General features: G+C 30.9%; 1 protein-coding gene across 1 annotated transcript in view; it reads left to right on the top strand.

Annotated features, from left to right (window-relative positions):
• Nucleotides 1–627: 627 nt before the first annotated feature.
• The window catches only part of LOC135134502 (V-set and immunoglobulin domain-containing protein 1-like), a 79,679-nt gene continuing 61,149 nt past the window's right edge, over nucleotides 628–19,157 (top strand). Inside the window, exon 1 of the mRNA XM_064063203.1 lies at nucleotides 628–823. The gene's annotated coding sequence lies outside the window, so the exon portion shown is untranslated. The remainder of the gene's footprint in view (nucleotides 824–19,157) is intronic.

Raw genomic sequence — 19,157 nt, forward strand, 5'->3', positions numbered from 1 at the left:
TTATTTATCAAAACACTTGTCACTAGCAATACATTTATCTTACTGTTCGCTGGTCTTATTCATTTATACAAACTTCGACAGAGTACATCATGCATTTGCGCCAGTAATAAATTCCACACAGCGTCATGGTGACAAAAAATGCATTTCTGGAACCATCATTAGAATACATATCAGATACGAAGCACGGCACGTTGGCATAAATTTACAAATGAGCAACTCGTTATTTCAGCCTTCCTCTACAATTTGTCTTAGTTTGTTTTGTATCATCGTGTCCCACATGTTCAGCGAAGGAGGCATTAATGACGCTTTCGTCGCAACAGCAACATGCTCACACGCTTGTTTGAAGAAGGTGAATTTATTTTTGAAACCCTCTCGTGGAAACTCCACATACCATTAATTTGAATTAGTTGCAAACTAATCCAGTCGGTTGGCGGCGCTTGCGGTGTAATTTATGCAAGTTTTGCATAGGAATAGTCTCATGGAACACGCTAAACACCATCAATTTGCAATTTCTCCGGCTGCTTAATGCATTATTTTCATTTAGAATAAAGCAACTAGTGCTACAAGTGAAGATGGGGGCGGCGTGTTTACGCCTTTTGCCGCGGCCCTGCGGAGCGCTGCTTGCAATCGACGCTTAGTACGCGCTGTGCCGTCGCGACGGTCACTTGTTTCTTCACAGAAAAAGTTAATCAGAGTTGGCTATACGCACGGCCAACTTCGTTTATCGTCGCCTCGATCGGGGGGTGCTAAAGTATTATTGCTTGCCTAACCTGACTTTTAGTTTCCATTTGCATATGCAGTAAACCGACGATTGATGGCACGTGTAAGTATTTCATCAAAATTTAATCATTTGCCGCATAACAAAATAAAAGTTGCCACTGCGGGGAAACGCTGCACTGTTTATGTAACAGTTGAGGGTTAAAAAAACATAATCTAGAGAAAGCTTTTTCTTTATGTAAATTATTTCAAATGGAAGCTATTACGCGTCTAAATGTGTTAACATATTAAATGGATCTAATACCGGTCGACGTCTACATTTCTTGGCGTCGATTTACTAAATTGGAGGGCTTAGTTTTGGAGGTTGATTGTAATCAAGTTATTTTCGAGTGTCTTCTACAGAAATTCTTGTAGCCTGCATTCATTAAAGTTGATTATGTTCTTCTAGTTTAAACAACAATTTTACTCTGTCTCTACCGCTTAAAACGGCATTATCTTGTAGTGTACTTCCTGAAAAATTTATTTCATTAACGGATCCCGAGGATAATATAGTTTAGAAAAAGTTTTGGATAAGCTCTCGATATTGAGGTTACAAGTTTCTTGCGTCAAAAAGAATTTTAAATGTTCGAAATATTACCGAGATTATGCATGTCAACATTTTCAATAATAATTTTAAACGTAAGATTAACCCTTAACAAACGTTTAAGTTATAATTAATTAAAGTAAAATTGTTGTTATAAAAATGTTAAATATATACAGACGTTTGTAATATTAAATAGTACTAAACTGTTATTGTATTTAACACACTGGGGGATTATTTTTATAATTATTGTTCTTCATGAATGTGCACTGCAACTGTAATATAAATACAATATTCTCGTTAAATATGAAACAAAAATATTTGTGGTCGTAAAGGAAATTATTTAATTATAAGCAACGGGTGTTCAATATTTGTTTTGAGTGGAAATTACAACCTGTTAATGTGACGACTTTAAACACATAAACTTTTGAATATCCGACATTTATTATGTTATAGTAAACATCTGAATGTTTCTCTGTGGTTGCTACTGTAATTCGAAAATTGATTTAAAAATTATTATAAGTATATATAATTATCCCAAACATTCACTTGGCTCTTTTAATTGCAATGGCGTGTTTGGCTTTAGGTAAAAAATAATTAATATTCGATAACCTTTAACCCATAAAACGTACATAAAATTGTACTAAATAATATAAAATTCTTTATTTTTATTATAATGTAATAACAAAAACGCATCTAGATATATTGTTAATAGCAATTAAAACGTATTGAAAAAAATATGAATTATCGACACTTATTGATTAAAACTATTGAGTGTTTCTATGTTTTTTAAGTACTAGCTCCTACTTAGGGTTCTTATAAGTTTGTTTATTGTAAAGGTAGTAACTTTTCGTCTTATTTTGTAAACATCAAACGTCAAAATAACTAGATGTGTAATTATGGGGCAAAACGGTACTTTGGTCCACGAGATGAAGCTTTTTCCATGAAGCTTAACCATCTTAAAAAACATTTCAGAACGCCAAAGACGTTTGACGAATAAGTTAAATACAATTTTTTTGTACAACTGTATTTGACCAATAAATAATTTTGTACAACTTAGTTATATTTATTTGCAGACTGTGTTTCTTCGCTGTCTTACTTATTTTTTTTTGTTTTAAAAACACACAATGTAAAATATAAATGTGAAGCTTCTTTTACAGTTTTTAAGCCTAAAACAAGAACAATGTAATGTCGTTGAATTGTGGACAAAAATTCTTTCTAAAAATGTGAAAGCTACTATTTTACTGGTGTCGAAAAATATACGATACAGTACTACGATGAAAACGAATCATTTTTAAACAATAGGACAAAAGCGTGGGAAAAAGCCCGCAGTACATTAAAAATTCCAGCATGTGGGAACATTATTATGTTCATATTTTGATAGAGGAATTTTTTACTGAGTTGAAAATTTACATACGTAAATTGTTTAAACAATTTGAATGTAAAAACATTTATTGCAGCTGGATAAACAGTAATGTACTCGTAGCACGAAGTGCTTCATTTATTAAGGCAGTTACGTAGAACAGGTCCATTTTGTAAAATTATTTGGTTATGCAAATCCATTATTTTTGCTTTATTTACATATGCATTTTAAAGCGTTTGTAATTACATATTTAGAAATTCTGTTGTACAAAACTTTCTTAATACATACAATTTTGCAAAACTAGTAACTATCCACTTTGCAAATATGCCTCGAACTTACCTTTGGACGTTAAACTTTCTTCTATTTAATTCGACCGCAATAAAAAGCAAAATTCATCTGAATCGCTGTTTAGTCCTTGACCTCATTACAACTTTTTGTTTCACATTTTCATTTCATCTTACAAAGGGGAAGCGGCGTAACAACTAAATAACAAGCAAATACCTGATTTTATCAAGTGTTGTTGAAGGAATTTAATGATGCTAGCAGGTTTATTTTATGTTAGTTAAATAAGGGTTGGATATTTTAATCTTATTTGTCACGTCCCATGCGTTTTGGATGTTACCATCAAAGTTTCTGAACACACCTTTATCAAATTTAATATAACAACCCCAACTCTCTTGTTGTAATAACTGACATTTTCCCAGGCAAATAAACTATCTGTAACATATTACAATACACATGTAAATGCCTACGGAAAAAGGTACATTCAAACTGTTCTGCCTAACTCTTCATAAAGGACTTCATAAAAACTCTTTGTGAAATAAGTACATTCCTTGTTATGAAATTTTAACAAAATGAAATTGTTGTGGGCATAGTAATTCATCCTTGTTTTTAGCTTTCTAAACAAAATTTTCAAAAAAAAAACAACATATATATACATATATAAACTATAATTTTTCAAAATTTATTTAAACATTAAAACAAAAAAATAAGCGAAAGTAAAAGGCCTCATTATCTACAGTTTAGACAAATTATAACACGTGTAGACCATTTTCAAGCTTGACACATCGAAAAAAAATCCATTTTTTGTCGATTTGTAAAACCTGCAATTTGCTCACTTCTTCGGTTGTAGGAGAATTGGTTAACGATGCTTCAACTTTACTTACCCACAAAATGTGTCCTTCGTAAGTTTAGGTACTCCGAGTCTAAAAACCTCTCAAGCGTCAGCAAAACTTTCTATTCTCGGTTCTGCGTTAATTCGCAATCAATATTCACATATTTTTTATTAATGACCCTTTTTCTCAACACTCGCCAGTTATTTTATCAGATTTATGTGTACTGCGTAAAGACGTACTTAATACTTTCTATTAGCAAGACAGGAAAGAAATAGGTTATCTATTGACGGAAGCAGAATTTAATCACAGCGAATTTATTAATATGAAAATACTGCGATCGATGAAGTATTTTAATCATATATTGTATAGTAGTAGTAGTGGTAGTAAACTTCAGCTTTTAATAATAGTTTTAATAACCCTCTAATTCCGACGACAAATTATTTTGTAATGGAAATTAATGATAACCATGGTCAAACATGTAAACTTAAAATTCATAGTCGATATCGGAATACCGCGAAATGTTGCTTATGTATTTATTGCGTTAATAATAAATACGAAATGTTGATCGCAAACATGACGACTAAAACTGTCTACAAACTGAAAATTTCTTACAATACATGAATCGATTATAACCAAGGTATGGTTGAAAGAAAGTTCAAAGTTTTACACAATGTGCCGGTGTGATGTGGAACATTTTTTTTTAATGCTATCCATTAGGAAGAATAGAACAGTGATGTAGATGTCTATAATTGTGCCCTATTCTGCGAACAACAAATTAGTTTGTGATATTATGTTCAGCGGCTCAATTATTTCGCATGGAGTGATTAAAAAGTGTTCTGCGAACACGCGATTTAACGTCATGTCATGATTAAAACATTAGTTTTATAGCATTTCGATATCTTGAACCATCAGTGAGTTATCGCCTGTAAAAATCAAATTGGGAATATGCTTTGAAAAATAAAATATTTACATGACAGGGAAATTTTTATTTCTGTATATTATAAACCTTAGAATTATGTACAATTCACATTTTTAAAATTTGAAGTTTAAAGATCCAATTTTATGACCTAAAAAGACTTGATTAATTCGATTCGGTGCTTTTTTAATTAAAGAATAATATTAAATATAAAGTTCTCGACTGTATAGAATAATTTTAGAATAATTGTGAAGTGACTCTAGTACCTACTTGTGTTGTTGGTTTATATGCAAACTTTAATGAAATGATATTTTATGTATTTATGTTGTTGAGCAGGTAATAATTATTCAGATCACATTGTAATAACAGTACTATGCAACCTTCCAGCCTGTGTCCCAGAAGCAGGAATAACAACAGTGGGAAATTTAATGGCGGGGTCTTGTGATCTTGAAATTTAGAAATATCCATGATGGCACATGAAAAATCAAAAGAGATTTATAAATTAAATAAAACCTAACAAACAAAAACTAAGAGAAAATAGTTCTAAATTTTTTTTTAATGGTTTGGTGGTTTTGCGTCGGTAACTCTGCTCTGTGCTTATGTTATGTTGTTAACAATGAGGTTTGAGGCTAGAGTAATTGTCAATTTTAGTTCAAAGGATGCACGTCAAGCTAGCAAGTTGAATTAACTGTGGTTGAGCTCATGCAGTAAGTAAAAACTTACAGTGAATTAATTCGTCGTATTTAAACATTAAAATGTTGGGCTCATAAAGTTTTTAATTTGGAGAAAATAAACGCCTAAGCGCTAAAAATACGGCACTTACATAAAGTTAAAATCTCATATTTATTCGCATTTATTAAATTGGTAAAACTAAGTATGTAAAAATTAGGGAAATAATTTTGCTAACAGTTTTTGCCAGATGTAAGTAAATTAAAAAAAAAAAAATGGGGTTCTTAGTTCCAACTTTATACATACGACTCCGTATTGCTTTTTTGCTGATTTTTGACCGCGACTTTGGGTAAGTTTGATAAAAAAATGAATCCTTTGCTGCTTACGGCTATTGCATGCAGTGATTTGCTAGCGTTACGTGTGCGGTTAAATGTGCATCTGATGCTTTTACTCGAATTAATTTAAACTTACGTAAATAGATTGATAAAGTGAAATGGCACAGACCGTAGAATTGCCACTTCAAGTTCCGAAATTACTATCTACTCTAATTCCTCCTTCTTGAACCACAGTATATAGCGTAACATGCACATATTAAAGTAATGAATTGTTTCGTTTCAGCGTAAGCGATATTCCATAACTGGGTTATTACAGTCATAACACTGTAGAAAAATGTAGCAAATATGTTACTTACCGTGGAGACTATTTTCAAAGAAGTTCACTGAAACGTAACAAACATTGCATTTCATATCATGATGAATTTTCAGAAGCGTTATTTTATAATATCTTAAAATGACATTATCAATTTTACAAGGGGTTGAAGAAACACAATGTTTTTTAATTAACGCTTTGTAAGTTCTAAATAAATGTCAGTGTTTAATCAAAATTTCAGAGGTTCGTTATGTTGCTTCTGAGATAGCTGTTAAAATTTGTTTGTACAACCATTATGCACCAACAAAGAGAGAAATAGACGTCGTAAGTAACGGACAAGTTACGTTGGAAACTTAAAGTGAGAGAAAGTATAAAAATTTTTTGTTAAGACAAATTAAAGCGGTATATTTTTCATGAAATATATATTTTGTAATGACGTTATCAGTTGTAATTAAAGTTCTATAAGCTAGGAATTAGCGTCTTACCAAAATTTCGAAGTCTGTTTTCTAATCTCTAACATTGTGAGCTGTGAAATGTGATGATCCAAACTTATTTTTTTAAACACAGCTAACAGTAAAGGTGAACTGTTAAATAATAGCCAAAGGATGTTATTAGTTGCAAGTGATTTTAACAAATAAAATTTACAAGAAATTATATTTCAGGGTAGGAAAAAATGAAGACAAAATTTGAATTATGTATGGTTATGGTGACATATTAAAAATACATTATAAAAAATATATATATTCGTGTCCACAAATTAGACCAAAACATGGAAAGAGTTCTTAAATTGGCATCATTGACTAATGACATTTTTTAGATGTTTCAATACCATTCAACTAATGGGATCAGGTTAAAAAACAATATGGGTGAATTATGAAAATTTAAGGACAGTTTTAATAATCCGTGTTAATTTATTTTCGTGAAATTACGATGATCTTTAAAAAAAAATTTTTTTTAGATTGTGATGGATATTGAAGTGAATTTGTAGACCATTATAAATATGTAATTTATTACCAAACACAAAACGTAGGAGTATACTATTTATGTAAATTAAAATTCGTATGATTTATCTTTGTGTAGGAGTATCTAATCAAGGCAGGACTAACTATTTCAAGTATCACGGAAATCCAAGTTGCGTTTAATTCCAAAGTACGGTTTCCTCGTTTGTATTAATTTTTCGGTGCGATTCATCAGTCGGTAGGAAAAATCAATATTTAGAATTGCCCAGTGTTATTTATTTAATTAAAGTATTGGATGAAATACCACGTAACAAATTTGATTGATGTTAGGTTTATACAAAATTATAGGTCGGTCTGAACCAACGCACGGAAATTCCATATTTTTAGCTTCATTGCTCGATATGTTTTAGCAAAAGTGAAGTAGTGAGACTGAGAACAGTCTAAAAATTAAAATTTCAACTATTTTTAAATACAACTTTGTAAAATATTAAGCCTGTAATTTTTTATTCAACGAAATGTGGAAAAATATATTTGAAATTATTTTTTAACGTATGTTATTTTGTGTACAATGAAAATCATTCTTTATCAAAATACAATCAGCTTGTTCATTGCACTGAAAATATAAAGCCACACTGTTTTTTTTTTAAATAAAATTAAATATATTTTTACTTTTGTTGAACGTTAAAACGAAACGCAATATTTACCATATATCTAGCTATTTAACATTTCAGGCAACATCTAAAGGTTGTTGCCTCCTGATTTATCGACCAATTTAATTTATTATAATTATCGTTTTCTTTTTCTAAGATGCACCACTAACTCGGAAATAACAAATGCTCCAACAAGAGTTACATTGATGAAATTTGCACCAAACTGAACACGTTCGACACTGATTTGTGTGGTATATTTCTGTAACCTCGTTCCACGCTCTGGAGGCTCACGTTACTATTGATCCACGCATCATTAAACAACCGACGACACTACTCTGATCTAACGACATGGCGTTAAGCCCTCCCACTCAACATGATTAGGGAAACTACGAACAGTGTATCCAACAGAACTGATTTTTGACAATCTACCTACAGTTTCAAGGGTAGCTACCAGTGTTTTGAAATTTTGTTTTGTTTATTTTATTTAAAATTATTAGTATAAGGAATGACATTATCCGGTTCCAGTATAACTTCTAAGTTTTCAAGCAGTTTATGTGTAACTGGGGACGGTATCTTGAATCTGATTCATTTTTGTTGTCTTCTTACAGATTGTAAGACTCATAAATATATTATATCACACCAATGAATTAGTTTTAGTTAAAATTATCGAAACATGGGAATTTTAAGTTAAAAAAAAGTAACATTTTGCCTTTCTAAAGCAAAAGTTGTAGGCGTTTAAGCGAACGACAACAGTTTTAATTTAAATTTATTTCGCCCAGCCAAATATTAGTCGTAAAGCAAACATTAATCTGTTTATACTATCGTGTTTTGTTATTTCTGTCATTGTTGTTCGTTTTAATTAGCTATCTTTTTCTACCATCGGTGCCTTATAAATACTGATAAGTTTAACTAATTTATTTATATTTTCATTCATGTGGTCGGTTCTGACGTAGACACAATGCTTTTATCACAGAATTAGGAACATTAAAGTAAAGCATTTAATCATTCGCTTAAAGCGCTCCGTGGTGCATAAAAATTCGATTTCACTATTATTCCGGAAGAATTTGGTGAAATAATGAAGTGGAAATATTCTACATTTTTCTATTTCATATTGAAATTGAAATGGATGAATTATTCATGAAGATGAGAAAAAAATTCATGTTGACTGACTAAACGCAGAAGCACCGCGGAATAATATAAATTAAGATAATTCCATTAATTACATGCAAAATTTATTGTACCAGCAAAGAGATACATTTTTTGTGTATGCCGAAAATGAATGTTTTAAATGAGCCCGAGTTCGGTAGGTGCTTCAGATGCAAATGTATTTAAATGTGTAGTTTCATGCTTTCCTGTTGTGATAATAAACTTTTTCTGTTCCTTTGAGTTCTTTTACATGAAATTGACTTCATAAATAATACAAACAATACATTTTTTTTGTTTAACCAACTGCACTACATGTTTAACGTAGATGCATAGTTTTTTGTTAATACTGCTTTTATCCGTTACGGCCGCTGTGAAGATATAGTGGATTTATAGCATTCTGGGAAGGAACTATACCGGGTGATTTATATAGTTCTGACTTATGTTCTAAAGAAAAAAATAATTATAATTGTAATTAAAATATGACACAGAAAAATATAATCACCTAAAGACAAAAATTCAATCTATATGAATTTCTTGTGTTAATTATTAAAATTTTTACATTTTTGAAGAAATTTGCGTGTTACTTAGTCAAATAAGGCCAATTTTATGGCAGTGTATTTCCCACTTTAAATTGTGGATCGAAAAATCAGAAAAACGAAGGCAAATGATGTAAAATCCAGAGACCTTGCAAGCCACCGAATATTCTAGCTACGATTTCCATTCTATGAATAATATAAACGCAAGTAGTTTGTATTGGAAGATTTACAAAGATTTTCGGATCTTATACACCATTTAACTTTTGTGTTTTTTTTTTGAAGATTATTATGTATTTTACACTGTTAATATTTATATATACGTGGAAAATTAAAAATAGAAACATATTACAAACCAAGTTAATAAGACTGCTTTTTTTAGTTTATTTTAAAAATTTCCATGTAAAATGTTAGTAACTGTTATAAAATTAGGACGAATTTGTATTTCCATTACAATCAAACTTTTGTGTCACTCACTTTGCATAAAAAAGTCGCCATTTACTGTTCTAATTTGTACAATTAACTTTTTTTTTCTTCTATTTAATTGCGGCGAATAACTTCTTGCTTTTTAGCATTTTCAAGTTCTTATTTCTGGAAACTTCTCCACGTTAAAATTTGTTCTAAATTCTTGGTACTCAAGGTTTTATTAGAAAAGTTTATGCTAGCATGTATTTAACTGCTACAACGTATCAAGCTAATAAATCTCAAGCAAAGGAGTAGTTTTAAAAGTTCACTCTTTTATTACTTTATAAAGTGAAGACATCAAATTATTAGCTTCTGAATCTTTCGTTACTAACAGTTTCACGTTATCGTTTTTGTTTTAAAATGGAGAGATGCTTAAAGCTTAACGTATTAGGGGAAACTTTGTTTCAACTTTTTTTTTTGCAAATATTAAAACCTATTTTATGCATCATTTTAACATTTATATTTTCAGTTTTACGAAGTGATTTTCTGCATAGGCGAATTTTTATGACGACGGCTGGTATTAAAATTATTAGAGTTATTATGTCAATCGTTTTTAAAATGAATATGAATATACAATAAAACCGTCTTATTTTTCTAATTATGGGGAGTACGTATTTTTACTCTAGCAGCTTATCTCTTCTATTTTATTTATTGATTTGTCCTACTTTCGTATGCCTAGATTTGAGTGGAAATGCTTTTTAAATAATTCATATGATCACAGTGATTTTTTATCTCTGCAGCGTGTTGTAAATGTTGAAAAAAATGGTACGCTTACATTTGCAGCTATAAGAAATGATGCACTTTGTGGCAAATCTCAGTGATAAGGGATTTTTATAATTAATGAAATCGCCTGAAAGAGACTATTTTTAGTATAGTGACGCGATAACCTGAAATAAATTTATTAAATTCAGCACAATTGAACGGAATAATTACGAATTCCCTTCGGAAAGTTTGAATGGATTCCAACCGAATAAATTATTCTCTGGAGTTTTTACCATAGAACTTTCGGTTTATAGGACGTGTTTAAATGTGTTTTAACGGTATTTGCTCATTTGCAACTTTTCGAACAATCCGGTCCCAGTTAAAACTTAAAGATTCCGACGATAACGGACTCCTTCCATAAAAGAAAGTTTAGCGGGTTTCAACAGTGTATTTTGCATCATTTTAACAAAATATTGATTGTATAATCCTGACATTCACTAGAAAACAACCAGAAAATATTCTTAAGTGAATTTAATGTGGCGAATTATTTTTAGATAAACTGTTGAGTGCAGTTATTTGTAGTGGTCAGTATTTGCATTTCATTTAAATATCAGATTAGTTCCTTTCAAGAGCAAACCCTTGAACATTAAGTACATATCAACTTTGTCTTCTCAAGAGTTAGACCAAATATCTTGTGTTTTCTTTGCTATGCTGTTCAGTATTCGTCGAGAATATATTATCTTCCGTGTATGCTTGACATGTTTTGTATAATTTAGGAATACGTAAAAACTGAAACTGAATGCCCAAGCGAAAGATGAGACCTTTGATGTTAAAAATGTTTTGATTGTATTCAGAGAACAAGGTTTAATACATCGTTGAGTATTACGAGTTTCAACAGATATCAAATAATGAGCTTGAATTTCTCAGTTTTTAGTCCATTAATAAATTTAAAAAATCGTGTATGCTATTATTCATATACTTTGTGTTTTATAATGGATTCTACACAAAGAATAGTATACAAACAATAGATGCTTCATATTTTGCTCTATTGTCTCATTTTATCGATAATTCCACCGAGTAACTGTTTTCGTTATGATTTAGGAAAGTATTGGGTTATTCAAAACATATGTATGTTATTGAGTAAACAATTTAGAATTTCCTTAGTGAGTCTTATTTATTTTTACTTTGTTATCAAATTATTTAATCAAATGTGATTTAAAAAATCTATAAAATTGAATTAAATGAGCCGTTTCTGGAACAATACATAAACAAATTTATTTTTGTATGTTTTTTTTTTAATTCCTGTAGAAAAATAAGACCCATAAAATATATAATAATGTTAGTATCTTACTAGAATTTCGGGAAAGTTTGTTGTCTAATATGTGGGATGAATTCAAGTAATCAATATACGATAGACGCTTACGCTTGAGAAGTAAAAACCAAACTTCAAATCAAACACAGGTGAAAGTACTGTAATGTAGATGAATACTTATACGATAAATATATCTATTCCACAAATTATTATCAAATAACAGTTTAATGCAATATAAATTTCCGTTACTATGTTTCAGGTCGTAGTGCCATCAACTGTTATCATTTTAAACATACTCAACAATATCCAACGACTACCACGTGAAAATTAAATGAATATGGATAATTTTGTTTTCAGAGTATAAATTGAATTTCATATTCCAGTGGCGTTATCTTTGTTTGTACCTTGTTAGCCCGCGTTTGAAGGTGTTGTATTATGTGGGTCGGTGTTTTAAATAAGAATCGTTAAACGCTTCATTACAGGTATTTTCTGTACAAATACAGCAAATGTATTAATTTGGTTGAGGTTAAATGTAAAATTTCGGGTAAACGTCGAGATATTTTGTATAGCAATTAAGTTACTCAAATAATAAATCCGGCAATTTGCAAGGCATGGGAAAATCGCCTTTTTGCGCTTAAATTATTTGAGCTTTGATCACTGTCGATAAGTTCAACCCAGATAAGTGCTACAATGTTTAGCTAGAATTACTTACCATTACCCATGATCGAAAAAACTACAATAAAGTGAATTACAGCGTTTACTGCCATCCTATTTTTATTATTGATGGAAACATTTTTTTAAAACAGAATTGATCACAAAAACCAACATTTGTTTGTAGAAGGGTTATGTTCATTTTGGCATTTCATTTTATTAATGGATTCCAACAGTTAAATCTCATTGGATTAAAAACCTTTAAATTGTCGTTTATTATGGAATCAGTAGGTGGAGGATTTATTACCTGGAATTATCGGTAAATATTTTATCCTGTTTTATTGTGTTTTAATGTGGGTACTGATGCATTATTCTGGTAATTCGTTAATGCTTTTGTTCAGTTTGTCAAGATTTGTTTTTTTTTTCAAAGGACGCTTTTTTTGGAAATAATTAAAACCAATGCACGAGAGATTGCTAATATGAATAGTAGAATGTTCTTATTTATTAATGTAGTTTTTTTTTATTGAGACAGAAATTGTTTGTTGTGATTAAACTCTATGGAAGTTTTTTTGTCTATTTTAATGGAGCTCCACTATAAATCCCTAACTATTCTTTAATTGTATGCCGACAAATTATTTGTTGCTTAAAAATAACTTCTAGAAGTTCAAATACTATTAATTAAGGTTGTAATGAAAGCAGCTTTGTCGTAATTTATTAAATACTTAATTTCTACCTGACTGACCCGTGTATTAATAAGTAGAACTTAAATAGAAACAAATAGGGAGATTCATGCGTACAAGGCACGTAATATACCTATGTGGTGAAAACGATAATATATTTAGATCTGCCATCCATCGTGCGTGCTGATATTTCGCATTTGCTTTTCGATTGGAAATTTATTCATAAATGATGACCTATAAAAAAGCTTTTATTAATCGGTAAGTAAACAATGAAATTTCACGTTGGGATTTATAATTCATGCTTAATGGACAAAAACGAAAAATATGTTACAAATACAAATTTTAATATATATTTATCGACTCTACTAAAATGTTTAAAATGTCTATGCATTTTTGTGTAGGCTAGCACATTTAAACGTGGCAGTTTATTATTTAACTAATAGTTTATAAAAATAAGCCGCATATTTGATGCCAGAATATTCTCACTTTCAAACACATCAAGATTAACAAGAAAATGAATTTAGTTTGTCATGTTTTGTTTTAGTTCCAACACCCAAGATGATTCATTGAAGGTTTCAAGTTTTTTTTCGTTAATGATGATGGTGTTTGTTGACAAATTATTAATGTTTGAACTTTTGTTTTTTCCCGTAGTAAAAGCGTTCCGTCTAAATTGATTTTCAATGGACAATACAATAATTAATCTACTGTTCGTCTTAATTATGGGTAACTTGGATCGATAAGACAACTCGGACAGTAATAAATGATTGCGGTTGTTTTCACCCTACTTTAACCGATTCTGCGAATAATGTTTAAATTTAAAAGCGTCAGAGAGAGGGTGTGCGTAATTAATCATTTTGACCATAATAATATCTTAGAATAGTTTCATTAGGTAAATACTCTACGTTGTAATCCTTTCAGTCCTTTACAAAACATATTATTTCCAAGAATAGCATTTGTGTTACCTTTGTATTTTGTTACGAAATTTAATCTGCTTCTAATTTATTTATATTGTTGTTTACCATGAATTCAGCAACAGTTTGCAGAACTAAAAACTACAAAGAAAATGAATAAAAATGCAATGATTTTCATATTCGTTTTTCCGGAAAGAGCGTGCTTTTTAGTCGCTGAATTGTTTAAAGGATAATGGATGTTTAATAATTCTATGTAAATAAGGACAATTGCAATGCCTCTAATTGTTAAGTAAAACACACTGTTTAAGGACACAACGAATATTTTAATGTGGTCTACGAAACTGTTACCTCGGATAGTTTTATCTGAAATCGACAAATATGTTATTCGTCCATAAACAATCATCTTCTGTTCCAAGTTGCTAGATAAGCGAACTGTGCGGCACGCACTTTGTAAGGATGGTTATCTAACAATGTTGTCAATAGCCTTAGAAATCGAGGTTATTAGATCACTGATAGTATAGTCACATATAAGCTACGGACTGTATCAAAATGTATAAACTCGGTTAATTTTATCTCACGCAATGAAAACCAAAAATTTCGTTTAAAGTTACTATCGTTTAAATTTTGTTGATGTAAACAGTAGGTATAACTAGATCAGACATGTCCATTTAATTCATTTTCAAAAAGTGATAAAGTTTTCTCATAAAATATTCTAAAGTGAAGATGATTTAAAACCCATTCCAGTTCTATTTTAAACTTTATGTAAAAGAATTACTCTGAAATAATGAACTTCCTACCATTAGTATCCTAGCGATTACATTAATTTTGGAATTACACAACATTTACCAAGCTTTATGGAGCTTTATTTGAAAAACACAGTCTGATATTCGATATTGTTTGCACTTCGTTTATACGTTCTTACTTTCAGAATTACTTGAACAGGATGTGCAAAAGAATGAAAGCGCGATATGATTTATTTTATCAATTATCTGAAGAAAATGTTCAACTGATTTTCTTGAAATTTTGCGTGCGATGTAAAGTTGTTATTTACAGTGTACATTTAAATCTAACATATTTATCCCCACAAATTTGTGAAGTAAATTATTACTGCCCAATAACACGCACTCAGATGCTTGCGGTATTGATTGTGTATGAAAAATAGTTTAATCTAGATTGGAAATTATTTTAAAACGTCTTGTTCTAGTTTCATTGAATCGTGTCAGTGGGGCCAACTATAGGCGATTGTATTGTTTTGTCGTGTTTCTCTCTGTGTCTCCCAATCATTTCAATCATAAATAATTTCAAGTTTGTATGTAATCCGGCTCTATAAAAATTATGACTTAAGATATTCTAGACTTTAGTTTCTGCACCATATGCACAATTACAGTAATAATTGAAAATTTAGATCAAAATTTGGCATCTGTTAAAGTAGAGCCAGATGAAAACTTGGAACATGTGCTTTATTTTAGTTTCGGTATGATTTGAGAAATTAATCAAACAGTTTGGAAATTTAAAAGCAGTAACAGAGTGTTGAGTACAAAATTTGGATTCAGCAATCCTTGCAGCTCTGCTCCTTTCTGTCCTAAAAGTTGTTAAAATAGTTACGAAAGCGCGTCGACATTTTTGACAGACGAGTGTGATAGGTTTTCCGTTCCGTCTGGTTGTCTGTTCGAAATATGTTCGAAAAACGACCTTTGAAACTAAGAATCAATTGTTAAAAGACTAGGAGCTTACGAGGTTTGTTTCTTTAAAAAGATGCGTTAGAAACGGTCTAGGCCAATGTTTTGCTGTTAAATAAATATATCTCCATAACAGAGGAAAAAAGACGACTGTTAAAACTGGATAAATAGAACAGTCTACATGTAAATTAATGAAACAGATAAATGCTTGTTTAAATTTCGTCCCAGTTACCAATTAATAACACAGTTGAATTTAGTTTACCGAAACACTTGTGTATGTATGGCAGTGTTGTATCAATTAAAACATTTTAAATTCAACTGTAGTCATTATAAAAGCGATCGAAACTTAAAGCTAATCTGTATGAAAAATTCAGTTAACATCAAAAGAACCATAGCATCATAAATAATCAAACTTGTATCTCATTCCTAAAAGACTTTTTCTTTAATTTTTACTGTTTACTTGTAATTTACGGTATTGTCATTAGTCTGTCAACATAATAAGTGATAATTTTACAAACGTCGACCCAAAGAACGACTAAAACTCTTGAGGTAATACTTTTATAACAAACACAATTATTATGAAAATTTTTTTTGGGGAACTAACGCAAAAAATGTGAGAAAAATTACCATGTTAGCTGTGTAGGAATTGATAAAAATACTTTTAAAAGTCTGTAATCTTCACGTGGATTGGCTACTTGGGGATGTGAATTCTGTTCAGTTTCTATACATGGTGGTGGTACCAAACATCTTCTGGAAGATAAATTTGAAGATACTTTTAAAAATCTTCGCATCTCTATACGTCATGCTCTTTCTGACTTTGCTGGATCATTTCGCTTCGTTGAATACTAAAATTACTGATTTGCAACATCAAAATTCTTTATTAAATCCTTGAAATCCGTGATCCAACCATAACTTATGTAGAAAAGATAAAGGATACAGCTACTGTAATTGTTAAACCTACGAATGTTATACAAACTGTCCCCAAAACCAAACCAGATATAATTTCGAAAATCAATCCGATTAATTCTAACGTGGAAATCACCGAAAGTGTCGTAATCTAGATAAATTGGAAAACTTAACAAATGATGAAGAAATTAAGGGTTCACATGTTATACGCAATCTGAAAACTTCGCTACCATGTCTTCGTACATCTGGCAGATCTGAAGATATTTGTGAAAATGATGTTGTTGTCTTTCTAACTATGCAGAATAAGCAGATTTTTACCAGCTTCGTAGAATGCAAACTTCTCAAATATACACCACTGAAAAATAAAAATTGTGGGTTTTAAATTATTGTGCAAGTGGATCTAGAGGCTTTTATAGAAACTGATTGGGCTAGATGGCTGTAACATTTATGATGCTCTCGAGGTCCCTAAATGTTATAATTGTAACGGCTTTAATCATGGGAAAAATATTGTAAAAACAACTTGACGTGTCCACGGGCGGTGCTAATCATGAGGTGTCGAAACGTCAATTTGAAAAACTGCAATGTAGTAACTGTTGCAACATGCAAGAAAAAAATAATCTCACAGAAAAAGATGTCATCCATGATGCCACTTGGGACTACAACAAATGTGTTTTTTAATAAACAACTTACTAATAAAATGAAGGATGCCCTTTTTGGTGGTCCCATACAATAGCTATTATTCATCTTTTCATTTAATTCTTCTGTCAGGTAAGTTAACATTATCGAGTTATCTTCTTCTATCCCTTCATGTTTTCAGTTTTATGTTTACTATCAAAACATTCGTGGTATTAACACTAAATTGACCGAAATTCATACTGCTTTCATACGTAGTGACTATGATATTGTCTGCTTAACGGAAACCTGGTTAAATAATTCAGTTCATAATTCTGAATTTTGACCTTCTAACATTTACCATGTTGTTAGATCTGATAGAAATCTGTTAGGTGGAGGTGGATTATTAGCCTTTCGCCGTCAGTTTGCAGTTTTTGAAATGGATTTATTGTCAAAAGGTTTCGACTCCTTACAGTTCACTGACGTGGCCGGTGCCAAATTTATTTTTCATCATGTTACGACGTACGTGTTTGGAATTTATATCCAACTGAAAGCAACTGTTGAAGAATACGATTTACTGTTTAACTTAATAGGTAATTTGACTGAATTATTTAACCAAGGGGTCGTCATAATTCGTGAAATTAATATTCCTGACTACAATCCTGATTTATCTGCTTCCGCTATAGGTAACAAGAAATTGTTAAAAGAGTTTTGTAACTATCACCAGTACAATAATGTTTATAATACAAACGGCTGGTACTTGGACTTTGTTATTTCTGACTTCAATTGTATTACAAATAAATCTATTGATAGCCTCCTGACGGAAGACCCTCATCATCCGACTCTCTATATTAATTTGAGTTTACGAGTGACTAGACTTCGGTTGTTTAAGAGTAAAAAATATCATGATAAACAATGAAATTTTCGTAAAGCAAGATTATCTCAGTTTATACAATTCTTATTTATCACAAATTAATTAGTCTTGGCGTAATAACATCAGTGACGTCAACAAGGTGTGTTCCCTTCTTTATGACAAACTTTATATGGCTTTTGATTTGTATATACCTAAAAGGCATCGTACTCGTAAATCGTCTTTCCCGACCTAGTTTACAGCTGGTATCATTGGAAAACTAAATCATAAATGGCTTGCCTAACACAACAATCGACTTTTTATCGTTTCTGAATCCGAAGTTTTAAAGGCGTTAAAAAAAATAAGTCCAATGGGATCTCTGCTCATGATAATGTGCCTGCCTTTTTGTTGTCAGATTGTGCGTCAGTGTTAATTTATTCCTTAACGATAATATACAGGGTTATTCATCTAAGATGATCCATTTTTGTTTTTAAAATAGGAAAGCCAAAATACCGATTTCACCTGAACCTGGATTACAAAAAATGTTTCAAAATTGAATTGTATCAAAGTTTGCTAAATATATAGAAACGTCAGTGCCAGAACAATGTCTATGCATTCTTACGATAATAACGAGAAAACCGACCAATCTAGGTTAGTTTGTGCGTGGAAGTGCATGCTCCAGGTGCAGATGGTTAGAGCGGTTAGCATGAAATTTATTTATTTGTCTAGTAATAGTAATTTGTCCCATAACTCAGTCTGGTTCCGTGTCCTCTTGTTAGCAGGACACTGACGTTGAATGACGTTTCTATACATTCAGCAAACTTTGATACAATTTAATTTTGAAACATTTTTTGTAATCCCGGTTCAGGTGGAATCGGTTTTTTTTGGGTTGCCTATTTTAAAAACACAAATATGTCATCTTAGCTGAATAACCCTGTGTAACTTAATTATAAACCCAGTATCTTCCCTGATATTTGGAAATTAGCCATTGTATCATCAAATTCAAAAATAGGAATAGAGGTGAAGTTGAGAATTAGCGACCTATTGACCATATTACTTTGATTTGTAATTTTGCAAAAACTTTTGAGTTAGT

The sequence above is a fragment of the Zophobas morio genome, unplaced genomic scaffold (genome assembly GCF_036711695.1).
Source record: "Zophobas morio isolate AGI-343-1 ecotype UQ-CSIRO unplaced genomic scaffold, CSIRO_AGI_Zmor_V1 ptg000023l, whole genome shotgun sequence".
Classification (NCBI taxonomy): Eukaryota; Metazoa; Arthropoda; class Insecta; order Coleoptera; family Tenebrionidae; genus Zophobas; species Zophobas morio.